Source organism: Oryctolagus cuniculus, chromosome 13, assembly GCF_964237555.1.
Source record: "Oryctolagus cuniculus chromosome 13, mOryCun1.1, whole genome shotgun sequence".
Classification (NCBI taxonomy): Eukaryota; Metazoa; Chordata; class Mammalia; order Lagomorpha; family Leporidae; genus Oryctolagus; species Oryctolagus cuniculus.
Window position 1 is genome coordinate 100982598 of NC_091444.1, and position 17624 is coordinate 101000221.

General features: G+C 50.9%; 1 protein-coding gene across 1 annotated transcript in view; it reads left to right on the top strand.

Moving 5' to 3' along the window:
• The window catches only part of JCAD (junctional cadherin 5 associated), an 86274-nt gene that overhangs the window by 14650 nt on the left and 54000 nt on the right, over positions 1-17624 (top strand). The gene's annotated exons all lie outside the window — the stretch shown is intronic.

Sequence of the window (17624 nt, forward strand, 5' to 3'; positions counted from 1 at the left end):
CACCCTCCAATGGCCGCCGCTGCAGCCGGCGCACCGCGCTGATCCGATGGCAGGAGCCAGGATCCAGGTGCTTTTCCTGGTCTCCCATGGGGTGCAGGGCCCAAGCACCTGGGCCATCCTCCACTGCACTCCCTGGCCATAGCAGAGAGCTGGCCTGGAAGAGGGGCAACCGGGACAGAATCCGGCGCCCCAACCGGGACTAGAACCCGGTGTGCCGGCGCCGCAAGGTGGAGGATTAGCCTATTGAGCCACGGCGCCGGCTAGATTTTTATTTATTTATTTGAAAGGCAGAGTTACAGAGAGGCAGAGGCAGAGACAGAGAGAGAGAAAGAGATATCGTCCATCCACTGGTTCATTCCCCAAAATGACTACACTGGCTGCAGCTGGGCTGATCCGAAGCTAGGAGCCAGGAGTTTCCTCTGGGTCTTCCACATGGGTGCAGGGGCCCAAGCACTTGGGCCATCCTCCACTGCTTCCCCAGGCCATGGCAGAGAGCTGGACTGGAAGAGGAGTAGCCAGGACTCAAACCAGCGCCCATATGGGATGCCGGTACTGCAGGTGGTGGCTTTACCAGCTTTGCCACAGTACCGGCCCCAGAAACTCATTACTGCAACAGAACTGTAGGCAGCCCTGGAGGTGAGAATGCTACAGCTTCCAACAAATATCTACAAATGCCTGGAGCTGCTGCACAGGGTGTGCGGGTTCTCTTTGGGGGCAAGTCTCAGAGACACTGGTCTCTTCTGGCCAGGGGCGTGTGGGTACCACTTGAAACTTGAGCACTGATTCAGCTTCAGGCCCTCATTTACCCAACTTGTTTGTTCAATTCTTTCTCCAATTCTCTGTTCCAATTAAATCCCCCAGGATCCATCAACCAAGATACTTCCAAGTGAGTTTTTGTCATTTGTAAGCAAGAGAAGCTCCTGACTGATATGGCAAAGATCAAAATAGACCTACTCTTCATTGTATACTCTTTCCCCTTATTTTCTAGGGAACCTGGAATGAGTTCAGTGGGTGGGTGTCATGACGTCTTGCCCCACCCAGGTAACGTAGACTCTTGTAAGCTTAACCTCAGGAAGCATTTGTGCCCATCTGCAGAACCAATCATGAGCAGCAGTGAAGAGATTTTGCCCTGGGGTATGGGTGTGTTCCGTTGTTTTCCACGGCATTTGGTATATGAGCACCTGGAGCAAATCTAACTTAGGGCTCTCCAATGGAAAGAGAGAGAGAGAATGTGCTTTCTCCTTTCTCCAAACTGAGAAGGAGGTCTGGCGAGCGTTCTGATGCCACATGAGAAAGGAGCTTAGGGAGCCAGCCAGGCAGCAGGCAGCATGGACCGGAGGATGCTGGGTGCGGGTTGAAGCATGGCATGCAGGCAGCAGGCTGGTGGATTCCTGCTGGGTCATTGCCGCTGGAATGGGACTGATGAGCCCAGGAATGCGGTGCTGAGGCAGTGACCTGTAGAAAGCCTGGTGAGGGAGTGCGCCTGGCACCAGGGGCTGCAGAGTGCTGGGGGGTGGGACTGTCCTGCCAAGTTGGCGGGGGGTGGGAGGGGGTGGGTTGATCATCTGTGACGCGTGTGGTTAGGAACTTGAACGTAGGAAGCATGGGAATAGGAGCTTGACCTTGCTGGAGGCTTTATCACGGGCTTGTGAACATGAGATTCAGCTCTGATTCCTCTCCAGGCTCCGCAGGAAATCTGAGCAGGTGGCAGTGGGTGCCAGCGGCAGAGCCCCCAGACAGGAGATATTACGGGAATGCGCTGCAAGAGGGGGAGGGGCGGAAAGGCACCAACTCAGGGCTGGGGGGTGACTTACTGTTGGGGAAGGGGACCTAGCTGGATGCAAAGCCATGCGAGTCTCGGGAACTCAGAGGAGACTTCTCTTACGCGGCTGTTTGAAGGAGGGAAACCCACAGGGAATCCTTAAGAGAGATGTCAGTGGTGCTTTGAAACACAGTTGCTCTTCCAGGACGAGAATTCCATAAAAGGATGGATCTGGCCCCGACCCCTGCCAAGGAGTGCTAGACCACCTGGGCTTAACACTAGGCAACATCTCAACAACGGAGCTAGCTCATTAAGGGAAGCATTTTATAGGTTTTTTTTTTTTTCTCCTGCCAAGAGATTTATACAGATTTTTCTTTCTGGTTCTTTGCTCTTTATGGGAGCAGGGTTATTAGAAAAATTAAATAAATGATGAATAATAACGAGTAGGAATACGTGTGCAAGGAGAAGAAGACCTGGCCTAAATTCTTTTTATATAACATATAATCTGCACAAAGTCTTATAATCTGCAGAAAGGGGAGATAAACATGAAGTCCAACTCTCTGGTTTTCCTAAGTGCAGTTAGGTATGAAGTCTGAGAACCATCAATTGCAGGCCTGATTCCCAGCTCCCAACGCCAAAAACCTCTCTTACCCTCGGCCCTTCATTTGCATTGAAGCAGCCATGTTGTGTGTTACGTGACCCAGCCGCCAGCCACAGCTGATTGGGCCCTGGTTTATGAGCTCACCCAACAGCAGCCAATCCGGAGCCAGCAACCAGGTAGACGTTTGCAAGGAAGTCCCACCCTGAGATCGTGGCGACTAAGTAGATGTATTAGATTTTTCTCTCTTAGAGAGAAACTCAGGGCCTTCAAAAGCAGCAGTCTCAGCAATGGCTGCCTTTGTCCAGCCACTCAGCCTTAAGAAGATGCGACATCAACCATCTGCACGTGCTTGGTGGGCGCATTGCCTGGCTTGCCCTGGAGGGCCGCAGTCTCATGGCATTGTATTTTAAAAAGAAAGAACAGGGGTGGGAAGGAGGAAGGCAGGTTCTACATCTTGCCCCATGGTGGGCTCCAAGTGTCTTTCTAGATTAGAATGTTTCTTTCTCCTCTTCCCCGCCTTCCTGGACTGTGGGGTTGCAACAGTTACAAGGTGAAATTCCTGCCGAGCAGCTCTGGGCTTTGTCAGGAAACAGGCTTCTCACTCGCAGATGGGCCAGCGGGGCTGATCTGGTTGATTGACCAGAGGAAGCTACTGGAATTTCAGAGGATAAATCCTATGTGGCCTTAGAGACTAAATTGGAAAAGGGCACAGAAGGCAAATCAGAACTGCCATGATATTCCACTTCATGCCCACTGGGGGACAAAACAAGGTTAACAGGTGTTGGCAAGAATCTGGAGAAATCCGGACTTTGGTTCATGGCTGATGAGAATGACAAAGCGTACCGCCGCTCTGGAAACTGGTCTGACAGTTTCTCAAAACTATTTTCCGAGTCTTCTGCTATGAGATAGTCAGAACAGGACAAGTCATAGACAAGAAATAGAAGCGAGCTGACCAGGGACTCAATAGGGTTATTGCTTAATGAACATTGAATTTTCTGTTCAGGATGCAGAAAATTTCTGGAAATACATCATGAGGATGGTTGTTTAACGCTGTGAATGTACTTAATGGCCCTGGAATGTGCACTTGGAAGAAGTATGGAGGAGCTGGTGTTTTGCTGTAGCAGATTAGTTTAAGCCACTGGCTGTGATGTTGGCATCCTAGGCATGGGTGCCTGTTCAAGTCCTGGCTGATCCTCTTCCAATCCAGCTCCCTGCAGATGCTCCTATGGGAGCAGCAGAAGAGGGTCTTAGTGCTTGGGCCCCTGCACCCACATGGGAGACCCAGATGGAGTTCCTTGCTCCTGGTTTTGGTCCAGCCCAGCCCCAGCCATTGTGGCCAACTTGGGAGTGAACCAGCAGATGGAAGATCTCTCTCTCTTTCTGTAACTGCCTTTCAAGTGAAATAAATAAATCTCTATATTAAAAAGTGTGGAAAGGTAAATTTTCCTTAATTCCTTGCTTAGGTCTTAAGCAAATCTGTCAATCAACTTTCACCCTCTGTGTGTGTGTGTGTTTTCTTTCTTACTTTTTTTTTTTTTTTCTCTTGGCAGGCAGAGAGATAGACACAGAACTCCAATCTACTTGTTCACTCCCCAAATACCCACAATGGCCAGACCTAGGTCAGGGCCAAAGCCAAGAGCCAGGAACTCGATCCAGGTCTCCCACATGGATGGCAGGGACCTGGCCACATGAGCCATCTCTTGCTGCTTCCCAGGGAGTATGTCAGCAGGAAGCTGGAATCAGTAGCCAGAGCTGGGAGGAGAACCCAGGCATTCTGGTACCGGATGTGGCTATCCTAATCAACAAGTTTGCCCCCGGGCCCAGTGCCTGCCCCTGCCCAGGGGGAGTACCTGTGTCGGTACCTCGTAGCATAGAAGACCACAGGCTCCAATGCTGGGAGGCGAGTTTCAGGGGGCCGCAGCAGTGTTAACACACTCTGCCACTCCACGTTTTGGTGTCTTTATCCTAGTTCCAGTGATCATCTGCCCAAGGGCGTGGCCTGGGGAATCTGCATTCTCCTCTCCCTGCAAAACCCTCCTCCAGCGAATCAAACATAGCCTTTCGACGCAGCAGCCCGCCCAGACGGGCCTCCCCTGCCCACCCCGTGTCTTTTGTTCCCTGCCACTCTTGATGAGTGCGATGGCTTTGCTCTGTGCTGACTTTCATTCCTGCAATCACTGGCCGCCCTGTGCCACCCAGGCATACACATGTGTTCTTCCACTCTCCTGGCTGCACACAGACTGCCCTTCCCGGCCATAATGCATTATTGCAAAGGGCGTCACCAGCAGCCCTGGGCTGTCCCCTTTCACCGAGCTCTCCTTTTCACCTAGCTCAGTGCGATCCACAGCCTAGGAGCACCGGAGACATTGAACCTCAGCTTTTTCCATGGTTGCTGCAATTAACACCTATGTGGCGTGGTTCTTTTGATAAAGGCACTGACATTCTAAATCTGGAAAGAGACAGCTATCAGATTTCTGTGTAGGTTCCAAATGCTCAGAGGCTCTGGCTGAACCATATTTATAAATTGGAAGTGAAAACACGCATGCCCCAGGAAGCAGCAGGCTAACTCGCGTTGTCACCTCCGTCTAGATGATTCAGAACAAACGACAGGCTTGGAAATAAATGTGGTGAGAGAATGCAGGTAGCGGGTGGCAGGTGTGGGACACAGAGCGGGCACACAGCATGATGGTTCCTTGGCTTTTCCTTCATTCTCTCCCAAGGACTTCCCTTTTTTCCCCAGATATCAGTAAAATGGAAAACACTTCCCCCAGCATCCTCCTCCTCCCACGCACTGCAGAGTTTTCCAGTGTGTGACTCAGTAATCTGATGGCTCCGTTCTGACAGATTGACATCTGCTGGTGTTTGGCATTTCTGATGGTACATCAGCTGCTCTTTAGATGAGGATTTGTGTCCAGAACCAACGTGAGATCCCAGGGTGGGTTAAGGGTACAGCTTTGGATCGAGAGGTAACAGAGCAAACTTTGTGCGTGCCGCCTCCCTAGCCAACCCTCGGCCCACTCATCAAATAACAGTTATCCAGCATCATTGGTATTGAGGCAAGTAGCAAATCAAGTCCTTGTCGGGGTGACGCTGTGCGAGATGTCACGAGATCTACAGGATGGCTAAGAGCATTTTGGTCCTAAAGAAACCAGCAAAAACATATGGGAAGCAATGTGTGAGCTGGTCTCTTAGGGGCTGGTCTACCAGGAGCTTCTTCCCAGAGCTGGAGCGACACTCCCATTTGCCTTGCATCCACAGTGCCCAAAAGCACGTTTTACTCCTACAGATTAGGAAAATGCCAAGATATTCCCCTCTATACTCCAAGGCCCATTTCCTTGTGGGACAAGAAGGCGACAGGTCCCAGGAGCCTGTCTAGGTTTCTAGGTCATGCCATCAGAATGAAAAGGAAATAGACAATCCTGTTAGCAAATAGTCCGACTTGGAGAACGGAGAGGCCATCTTTTGCTTCTAGTTGGAGAAGGGGCTTGGAGTGAGACTGTCACGGTTGAAGGAGTGGTGATGATAGGTTTGCTGTAGGTAACACGCGCACTGTGACCTTCTCTCCCGCCCCCACTGAGGACTGTAATAATCCCTTCTGTATCTTTCTGGGTGTTTTCCTCCCCCATGGGGCTCGCTGGCGGCTGGAGGAGGGCACGGATGCTTTGCCTGGAGGTTGCTGCTGTTGCCTCTGTTGGGGGGGGGCAGTGACGGTGGACGCAGACCTGCGCTTGATGCTGGTCCATTGCATTTGGAAGCAAAGGGAGGAAGGCTGAGATGGAGCATCCTAGCCACAGGTGCAGTGGGCGTCCTACCCAGAGGAAGCCCGGGGACCTTCCTGTAGCCCCCGGTGCTGCAGAGAATATTATGGGTATAGTGTCAGACAGCTTAGAGATTTATCTACTTATTTGAAAGTCAGAGTTACACACACAGAGAGAGAGAGAGAGAGAGGGAGAGATAGAGAGAATCTTCCACCTGCTGGTTCACTTTCCAGATGGCTGCAATGGCTGGGGCTGGGCAAGGCCAAAGCCAGGAGCCAGGAGTTTCTTGGGTAGCGCAGGCCTAAACACTTGGGCCATCTTCCGCTGCTTTCCCAGGTGGATTAGCAAGGATGCTGGATCGGAAGTGGAGCAGCCAGGACTTGAATTGGCACCCACATGAGATGCTGGCACCACAGGCTGTGGCTTTACCTGCCACGCCACAGCGCTGGCCCCTGTCAATGGCATTTCTGTCAGGATTTCCAATGCATGCATTCCTCCTCTTATCACTGGCCCCAAACTAGTCTGCTGAACTCTCAAAGTGGGCACTGATGGCCCTCATTCGGGTGCTGCACCTGCATGTGTGTGCACACACACAGTCACACATGCACACACACATCCACTCTCACACTCACACTCTCATGTGCTCAGATTAAGCCCTGAGCACACGCATTTCACATTACATAAGAATCTCCGCAGTGACGCACTCTCGGGCTGCCTGGCAGAATGAAGTTAGCTCTAAATATCCTGCCTTCGAGCCTCTCGACTCACCACTTGAGGCTATTGTCCTAACTCCAAGGAACCCAGCGCTTTGTTTCAACCTGGAAACACACGTGCTCTGGTCAGGAAGCAGGGGAGGGAGGAAGGAAGGGAGAGGGGGAGGGAGGAAGCTATAATCTCGCTTCCCAATGAGAAGCCAGGTGAACAGTCTCTCCTAAAATTTGCTCACCATCTGCTGGTTCTGTAACATCTTCCCCCACACGATGAGGATGGAAATAGTTCCCTCCCGTGCTTCTCAGCAAACTAGGGGCGTAGGCTCCTAAGCGCCACTTAGTCCCCAGATGCCGCAGGTCCCTGTCTGCCCAGTGCGGGGCTGTGCATCTCTCCTCGCGCGGAGGGCGCCGCGCAGGACCTGCGTGTGCCTGGAAGGCTGACTGTGAACCGAAGGCCCTCGCGCGGGGTCTCAGGGAGTTCTCATCCCCAGGCTGGGGGCGCTGAGACTCAGGGAGGTGATTGGGCGCACAGGCGCGCCGTAAAGGGCAACACAGAAACACAGACCACGTCTGTCCGTCGCTTTCAGGCGGCTGGCGCCAGCTCGTGCTACCCGCTGTGAAGACGGGAACCCGGGAAGCACTTGGTCTGAAAGCTCCCAGGTGGGACAGTGCACACTTTGTAGTGACTGGGGTCTACAGAGTGAGTGAACGGGTACTGCTCAGAGAACCTGTCAGGTTCAAGTTCATATCAGCCTCTGTCACAAACTGTGTTTCTCAAACTTTGGTGCACATTAGATTCTGGGACTTTGTTAAAAAATAAATGCAGCATCTGGGCCCCGCCCCTCAGATCCTAGCCAATGACAGGTAACATCACCATGTTTTCTCCCAAATGACCCATACATTCACTGATTCATTTATTTGAAACAGAATGAGAGAGAGAGAGAGAGAGAGAGAGAGAGAGAGAGAGAGGATGCCTTCCAACCATTGGTTCATTTCCCCAATGGCTGCAATGGCCAGGGCTGGGCCAGGCTGAAGCCAGGAGCCAGGAGCTTCCTCTGTGTCTCCCATGTGGGTGCAGAGGCCCAAGCACTTGGGCCATCTTTCGCTGCTTTCCCAGGCCATAGCAGAGAGCTGGATGGAAAGTGAAGCAGCCGGGACTGGAACCAACGCTCATATGGGATGCTGGCACTGCAGACGGCAGCTTGATCCACGGCACCATAGTACCGGCCCCTGATTCATAGTTCGGTAGATGCAGACAATGACGGTTCTCCTCTTGATGGTTTATTTTGTGAATGGCGGCTGTCATTGGTCTACCTCCAGATAGGCTGCAGGAAGGCACGTGTTTATGCTGAGATGTTAGTAGAAATGGCAACCACAGCATGGAACCTGACATAAGTTGTGCAACCGGAAACTGGGAATGTTAAATAAATATGCATTACTGAGGAGCAGTGGGAGTTAGCTGCAGACTGTGAATGTTTCATGGCTGTACTAGTCAGCTTTTGTGACTTTAACTAAAATAGGGGCGAGGTGCCTCTTGGGAAGGAGAAGCTAACATATTTGGGGTCGTGGTTCAGGATGGGTGTGTGGTATGGGGGGGCTGCTGTGGCATCTGGTTAGGGCTGGCAATGGCAGGTGCAGATGCGCAGGAATATGGCTCCACAGGGAGCCAGGAAACAGAGAGAGGGATAAGCTACATCCAACTCAAAAGTAAAATAACCAATCACACGGGAGCGTCCCAAAGACCTCCCACCAGCCCCAACCTCTCCAACGCCTTATTCAGATCAAGTCTCCACCCTTAATCCCATGACCCTGAATTTAAGACTTACATATCTGCACGGGTGTTGGGAAACCCAAGTCATATTCAATCTGCGACAGTGGCCTTTAACGCCAATGCCAAGTACGTGTTCACAACATCAGCCTCTCCTACAAGGAACAGGAGAACATTCTACTTCCCAGTGCAGTCACAGTGGTGTGTTGATGCCTGTGGGACTCCCTTCTGTTGCCTTTATGGAAATGTTGCGAACCTACATGTAAGAAGTCTACCTCTCTTTTAACCGTTAATTATACTTCCTCAAACACATTTGTTGAGGCCTTAACATGGTGCGTCATCCAATGCCTGGGAGTCAGATTTATCAACCTGCGATGGCTTCAACATTATGCGTTTTGTCCTCATGGCCTTTGGTCTGTCACCCTGTGGAGGTTCCCCCAACTGGCCAGTGCCCTGTTTCTGTTGCAGTTCCTTAGGGAAGGCAGGGAAGCAAAAACCACCAAAATAATATTAGGACAATTTGTTGCGAGGTAGCAACAAAAGTTGGCCACTGGAAGATGTCAATCTGTACATCTTTTTTTTTTTTTTTTTTTTTGACAGGCAGAGTTAGACAGTGAGAAAGAGAGACAGAGAGAAAGGTCTTCCATCCGCTGGTTCACCCCCTAAATGGCTGCCACGGTGCACTGTGCTGATCCAAAGCCAGGAGCCAGGCGCCCCACCCTGGTCTCCCATGCGGGTGCGGGGCCCAAGCACCTGGGCCATCCTCCACTGCACTCCCGGGCCACAGCAGAGAGCTGGACTGGAAGAGGGGCAACCGGGACAGAATCTGGCGCCCCAACCAGGACTAGAATCTGGGGTACCCACGCCGCAGGTGGAGGATTAGCCCAATGAGCCGTGGTGCTGGCCTCTGTACACCTTTTTTACATTTAAAAAGTTCTATGTACATTTATGAGAGAGAGAGAGAGAGAAAGAGAGAGAAAGTTAGTTCACATCTTTCACCTGTTGGTTCACTCCCCAAATCCCAATTGGTGGTTTAACCACTAAGCCAATCACCCATTCCTGAACTTTGTTCATCCTTCAATATAGAACATCCATCCTAACCCCGTATTTAGACATGCCCACTCGTATACAGGTGTTCCCAGATAAAATGAACAGCTGGCCACTGACCCCAAAAAGAAGCTGGTGTTCTCTGGAAAAGAGATTCATTCTGTGTATGAAGAGCATGTGTTCCAAGAACATGTGATGTGATGGCACTAGTTTATGCTGCATGGACAGGGGAAAAAATAGGAGTGGATTTGATACTACATCTGGGACTAGTTAGTTATGGTAACCTCCAGGTAGCTCGTGGTTTCAGCAAAAGTCCTAATACACATTCCAGGCACCGAGAACCGTAGGGAAGGCTGTCCGAATCTGTAGACACAGAACTGATGCATGCACGAGTTGGAGAAAACTAAGGATGCTCACGCAGTTCCCGGCCCACTTGGACATTGTTTTCAGTCCATCCTTTTCCAAGGATGTTGCTACAGATACCCACACAGGGAGAGAGGATCTAGCGATGGGGGGTGCTGAGCTGGGGCACCCTGCGGGCCTTATCAGTGCTGACTGGGGAAAAGGCAGTAAATTATCAGGGGAGGGAGCGGGAGGGAGTGCCAAAGGAAACATTGCAGCGGTTACCCAGGAGCTCAGAGACACTGACCAATTGTCCCGGCCAGATAAAACACCGGCTGTGTGGTTTCACTGTTATTTTTCAACCATTGCTGATGAAAGACAGGCTTTCACTTGGTTTATTATCTTTTTTTGCTCTTCTGCAGACTTCATATTGTCTGTCTTTTAGTTGTAAACCAGTAATTATTCTCTTGGACCTCTCTTGCTTGTATGTTTTGATGTGATTTGCTTTTGAAAATGTAGTTTCTGTTGCATTAAATAAAGTATACAAATAGCATGCAATCTAACTTAGATGTGTGTGTGTGTGTGTGTATGTGTGTATAAGGGGTGACCAGTTTGAGCACCATAAGCTGGATTTAAGATAAAACATGGTAAAAGCAAAAGTCAAATTCCAAACAGATTTTTTTAAAAAGATTTATTTATTTAGAAGGCAGAGTTACAGAAAGGGAGAAGCAGAGGCACAGAGAGACAGAGATTTCTTCAGTCCATTGGTTCACTTCACAAATGGTCGCAACAGCAAGGGCTGGGCCAGATCAAAGCCAGGAGCCAGGAGTTTCATTTGGGTCTCCCACGTGGGTGCAGGGGCCCAAGCGCTTGGACCATTCTTCATTGATTTTCCAAGACATTAGCAGGGAGCTGGATGGGAAGTGCAGCAGCCGTAGGCAGCAGTAGGCACCCATATGGGATGTTGGTGCCGCAGGTGGAGGCTTAACCCACTATGCCACAATGCAGTCCTCTCTAAACAGATTTAACATAAATTCACAGATATGCATTAAGAAAACCTGCACCTTTCCTGAAAGTGCTGACCAGGGGGTCTCTTTCCCTCGGGTAAATGCTGGGACTTCACCTAACCCTTCGGTCCCCAATCCAGTGCCAAGGAGTCACAACTTGAGGTCGCCCCAGTGTGAGCTGAAGTGACCATTTTTTGATTTCTGAAATAGTTGCTCCACCCAGCTGCACAAAGGGCGGACTTAGGTGCTGGTAAATATAGCGTTGAAGGGGAGCATTGAAGTGACCCGCAGCTCCCCTAGAAACGGAGGCGTGACCTTCCCTGTGCAGGGCTATGGAGGGAGCTCCAGGGCGGCTGGTCGACAGGCAGAAAGCCACCAGAGGAAGCCCTGGGCCACAGCATTGATTGAAGTTTCTGCAGAAAAGCTTGGGTTTTGCATTTCGAAGGTTTCTGCAGAAAAGCCAGGGTTTTGCATTTCGGAGGTTCATAGTCCAGAATGAGCAGCCACGCTGCGTCTGATGAGGGCAGTGGGGGCCGTAATGCATACAGAGGAAGGGTTGCATGGTAAGCCAGGAAGCAGACACTGGGGAGCTGTTCTCTCATCCCATCCCCGTGTCTCTCCTTTTCAAACCGCCACCATTGCATGGCAGGGACTCTGCTCCAAGGACCAAACCCAATCGGACCACTTTTCCAGGCCCCACCTTCAGACACTGCAGCTGGGTTCATTTCCAGCCTTAACCCACTAATTTCAGACCCTGTAGATCAAACCACTAATACATGGGTTTTGGGAGGACACCCAAACTATTATGCAAACCGTAATAACATTGTCTTCAACACTTGACCATAGGAGCAACTTCCGAGTTACCCAGCTTTGCTAACAAATGCTACCCTTATGTGCCTGCAAGGACACAAGCTGAGGCCCAGCCCAGAGCTTGGGACATTCGAAGTCAAATGTGATGCTCTCTCTCTCTCCTACCCTGATGTCATTATTGAGTTACCAGCCATCACTTACTCAATCAGTATCCGATATAGCCTCCCCTCCTCAAATCAAAGTATTCCTTTCATGATTAATGTTGATAGCCAACTTGGTTCCCAGCTGCTCATTTCAACAAAAGGTCACATAGGATTATAACATTCTTGAGTTAATTTTGATTGATTTTTTTTAAAACGGCTATTTTCTTTGAAAGGCAGAGAGAAAGAGGCAGACATCAACCAACCACTGGTTCACTCCTCCGATGCCCATAACAAACTGGGGCTGGACCAGCCGAAGCCGGGAGACCAGAACTCAATCTAGGTCTCTCACGTGAGTGACATGGACCAAAGCACCTGATCCATCCAGGTACTTCCAGGCAGCTGGGGTCGGAAGCAGAGCTGGGACTGGAACCCAGGCACCCTGGTATGGGATGTGTGTGTCTCAAGTGGTATCTTAAACACTGTGCCCAGCGCATCCCCCAGTGACTGATGCCTGATTAGCCAGTGTGTGATGCTGGCAGAAGCAGCCTCTGTCCAGACCTCTCCAATACCAGCCACATCTCTTTCTTCTTGACATCTGCTGTACCAGTGCGATCCGGCCAGCCCTGCCATTCTCCAGGGGGCACCATCCCTCAAGGCTTGGCCTTATGAATTCAACAGAGAAGTACACACGGGGAGACCCTTGGAGCATTCTGTCTGTGCAAGTGAAGAGAACCCTGTGCTGTGGTGAGTGGTGACAGGGCCCAGGAGAAGTCGGGGCAGGGCGGGGACTGTTTTCCATTAACCTTGTGGGAAAACTCTGACACAAAGATGGCACAAAACTAAAAATTATTCTTTCTCATGCAATAACCACACTGATTCTGTCTCTTTGGATGGAAGCTATAGGATTGAAAAATGTGTGTTATCTTTTTCTTAGTCCCCGGGGCTGTAGATTCTGTTTTGGTTTTGCCATAACTAAGTGGGTAGTTAGCAGACGGCTGATGAACTTGAACTTGAAGGATGCTGCTGCTTCACTCTGTGTCCTCACACAGCCTTGTGCACTGGGTGCACTGTCTGCCAATCATTCTGTTACCTTGGATACACATTTGCTCTCTCTTTGCTCTCTCCCTGCCTCTTAAACTTTACTGTGTGCCCGAATCAACTGGACATTGATTTCAAGTACGGATTGCAGGATCTGAACCTAGGAATTACACATTCTGTGTTCATGGTCGACAAGACCCAGGAATCTTTTGGTTACTCACTTTCCCCCACTGTGGACCACCTTGTCTGTCAAATAAATGCTCAAAAAAAAAAAGTAAAATAAAAATAGGCAGCATAGTTTCAGAATCAATATGAAGCATGTCAATGCCTAAAAACAAGTTGAATCAGATCTTGTGGACATAAACCCTTTCGTAGCTTGGGTATAATCATTGATATTTGTCTTCCCAGAACAAGCCAACAAGAGGGACTGCTAATCTTTTTCTTTTTTCTTTTCCTCAAAGAAAACAAGAACTGGTGGTGTTTTGACAGATCAAGAAAGAAATCAAAGGATGCCTCAATCAGTCCAAGGAACCTTAGTGTCATCAGAGGAGGGCTCTAAGGCAGGGAGGGAGGAGAGGCATCCGAGATCAAAGGTGATGAGTCAGAGAAACAGCGGTGCTGTCCCTCTCCCCCAGCAGGCCATCAGAGGTTCGTTCTCTGGTCACCACATCTGCCCCTGATAACGCAGTGACCCAGGCTCCTTCTGGGCCTGTGAAATCCCTGTTGCAGGACTTAGGCAGGCAGGCATGCGGGGCCTCTGGAGCTGGATCTCGGCACACAGCTCTTGGAGCTGCGCTGGTCTTGCAATAGCGTCGGGCTGGCGGTTGGTTTCCCTTTAGTGGGCGTTTTGCATCCTGTCAAGGATAGGTATTTTTTTTTCTGCTTGTGTTTAAGTCTCTCCAAACGAAGTCAGTGGCAGAGAGGGATGGAGGTTTTTGGGAAGTGGGAGTGGGTGACGATTGGAGGGCTAGGAGGTTAGGAGAAAGGAAGTGATTCCTCTTCTGGTCAAAACAAAATGCATGCAGGTGTTTTTTTGAGTTGCAAAGGCCTGATTTATGGGGGGAAAGAAAGGCTTTTCTAAAAATATAATTGCAAGTCCCTGCATATATAGGGGTGTGTGTGTGTGTGTGTGTGTGTGTGTAAAAAGCATAGACCACATGCGGGTACTCATACATATATTTATTTATGTATCACTGCATTGCCCCATATGTGTCCAGCACCCTTTATAGGATCCTGGTGCACGGTATGGAGCCTTCCATCTCCATGTGTCTTCTGACATGTGTAATGCGAAGGCTCACCCACGCACAGTCATGCCTCTCTTTAACCTCACTCTCTTTCCTCTTCCTAACTCTGTTTCCAGATCTTCAGAAAATTCTTCCACCTCTCCCTGCCTCCCCCCAGCCCCCCAGCCCTCAGCCCCATCCTCTGTCCTCCTGTCTCAGGTTTCCTCCCACTTATTTATTTGCAGTGACCTTGGACGTCCCTGCAGAGCATTAAGGCAGGGCTGGGACACACCAGTCTGGAGAAAGACAGGAGGCAAGACACATTTTGAAATTAGGTTGTCACGATTAAGAGCCAAGGGCCAGAAACCACAAAAACCCTTGACATCATGTAGCTGCCTTCTTTAGAATCTCTAGGATTGCAATGTCATTGCCTTCCCCTAAATTAAATCTGCCTTTGCCAAGCTGGCTGCTAAAAACCCAATTTCTTCCTAAATTCTATGTGGTTTGGTAGATCTCAGTCCCAGCATTGCAACAATGTTGCTTCCTACTGCAACTCCATGGTTTTAGCTACACTAGGAAACTAATGTGGAGTTGACCCAGAAACCCAACAAAATGATATTGTTCTATGTGGGAGAGAAATCCCAATTGCAATTCAGTGGCTAATAAATGACTCGTGGGAACATCTGGCTGGGCCTTAGCCTGCACAGCCCTGGGCACACACAGGTACTCCGGCTCAACAACAACAAGTTATCTCACTGAGTTTGTTGAGGAGAAAGAAATTGTATGTGTCATTGAGGCAATGCATCCATCAAAGGTGCTTTTATGACAAAAGGGTAACACCACCACACACACACACACACACACACACACACACACACACATCTCCCCAAATGACCACTGCCACAGCTGGGTCTGGGCCAGGCTGAAGACAGGAGCCAGGAACTCCATCCTGGTTTCTGACATGGGTGGCAGGGTCCCAGGCATTTGGGCCACCTGCTGCTGCTCTCCCTGGTGCACCAGCAAGGAGCTGGATGGGAAGCGCAGGTGCAGCAACTTGACCTTGCGCTCTGATGTGGGATGCCTACGTCGGAAGCAGCAGATTAGCCTGCTTCGCCACAACGCCAGCACCTGCTTTTTAATGTTTATTTTCTTATCCTATATCCCCCTTTGTGTCTCTTCCTCGTCCTGGCCCCTCTGTTCTGCAAGGTATCCCCCATGGAGCCTTCCTTGAGGTCTCCAGCCCTCACTGCCCTAGGAGTCCAGGATTAACTAACATTGTCTACATTCTCACTGTGCCAGAACCAATCTGTACTGAGTGCTGCTAGGGACATACAAAATCACGGAGCAAAAGCCAAGCAAAACTTTAACAACCCAACTTGTTCTGTGGTTCAGGGTCTCGGGCCAGAGGCCATAGCTTGTTTTCCAGGCTCTTCCCCGAACCCAAGTTTCGCTACCTGTAAAGTGCCGCCCGCTTCGTTGGACAGTGGAGAGGATTGCGAGAGATAATGCGTGAGGGCTCGGACGTGGTGAGGGTGCATGCAACCCGAGTTGTCATCGGTGTCATCCCAACACCGCGGTGTGGCCCAATGGCTTTCCCAGGACTCCTGTGCCAGGAACGCCAGCCCGCTGTGTGCTGGGTTTCTGCCTCCGTGGATTCGACCCAGTGCTCCCTGCCTCCTCCCCACTCGCCAGCACAGCCTTGCTTTTCCTTTCGTCTCCCCACCTTTGGGAGTTTGGGGCCCTGGGAGGGGCTGAGAAGCCTGGAAAGGGGATCTGGGGTCAGTGGTGCTGGAGAGAGCGCCCCCAGATCCTCTTGCTCTCTCCCCATGGGGAACACCAGCCCCAGGAAAGGAAAGACCAGCTGATCCGGCCCCTGCCAGCCCACATGAGACCCTGGGTCTAAGACCAGCTGATCCCACCCCTGCCAGCCCACATGAGACCCTGGGTCTAAGACCAGCTGATCCGGCCCCTGCCAGCCCACATGAGACCCTGGGTCTAAGACCAGCTGATCTGGCCCCTGCCAGCCCACATGAGACCCTGGGTCTAAGACCAGCTGATCCGGCCAGCCCAGAGAAGACCCTGGGTCTAAGACCGGCTGATCTGGCCCCTGCCAGCCCACATGAGACCCTGGGTCTAAGAGCAGCTGATCCAGCCCCTGCCAGCCCAGAGAAGACCCTGGGTCTAAGACCAGCTGATCCGGCCCCTGCCAGCCCACATGAGACCCTGGGTCTAAGACCAGCTGATCCGGCCCCTGCCAGCCCACATGAGACCCTGGGTCTAAGACCAGCTGATCCCACCCCTGCCAGCCCACATGAGACCCTGGGTCTAAGACCAGCTGATCCGGCCAGCCCAGAGAAGACCCTGGGTCTAAGACCGGCTGATCTGGCCCCTGCCAGCCCACATGAGACCCTGGGTCTAAGAGCAGCTGATCCAGCCCCTGCCAGCCCAGAGGAGACCCTGGGTCTTCTCAGATTGAATCCCAAAGACTCAGGTGTGCCCACGACACTCTTCAAGGCGCGCATCAGTGTGTTTGTGTGTAGGTCACTGTATGGATGTGCGCATGAGTCAGTGTGTTTGTGTGTAGGTCACTGTATGGATGTGTGCATGTGTCAGTGTGTTTGTGTGTATGTCACTGTGTGGAAGCGTGCGTGCATCAATGTGTTTGTGTGTAGGTCACTGTGTGGGAGCGTGCATGCGTCAGTGTGTTTGTGTGTAGGTCACTGTATGGATGTATGCATACGTCAGTGTACTTGTGTGTATGTCACTGTGTGGAAGCGTGCGTGCATCAGTGTGTTTGTGTGTATGTCACTGTGTGGGAGCGTGTGTATGTCACTGTGTGGAAGCATATGTATGTCACTGTGTGGAAGTGTGCATGCATCAGTGTGTTTGTGTGTATGTCACTGTGTGGGAGCGTGCATGCATCAGTGTGTTTGTGTGTAAGTCACTGTATGGATGTGCGCATGCGTCAGTGTGTCTGTGTGTATGTCACTGTGTGGAAGCGTGTGTGCGTCAGTGTGCTTGTGTATAGGTCACTGTGTGGAAGCGTGCGTGCGTCTGTGTTTGTGTGTATGTCACTGTGTGGAAGCGTGTGTATGTCACTGTGTGGAAGCGTGCGTGCGTCAGTGTGTTTGTGTGTATGTCACTGTGTGGAAGTGTGCGTGCATCAGTGTTTGTGTGTAGGTCACTGTATGGATGTGTGCATGTGTCAGTGTGTTTGTGTGTATGTCACTGTGTGGAAGCGTGCGTGCATCAGTGTGTTTGTGTGTAAGTCACTGTATGGATGTGTGCATGTGTCAGTGTGTTTGTGTGTATGTCACTGTGTGGAAGTGTGCATGCGTCAGTGTGTTTGTGTGTAGGTCACTGTGTGGAAGCGTGCATCAGTGTGTTTGTGTGTATGTCACTGTGTGGAAGCGTG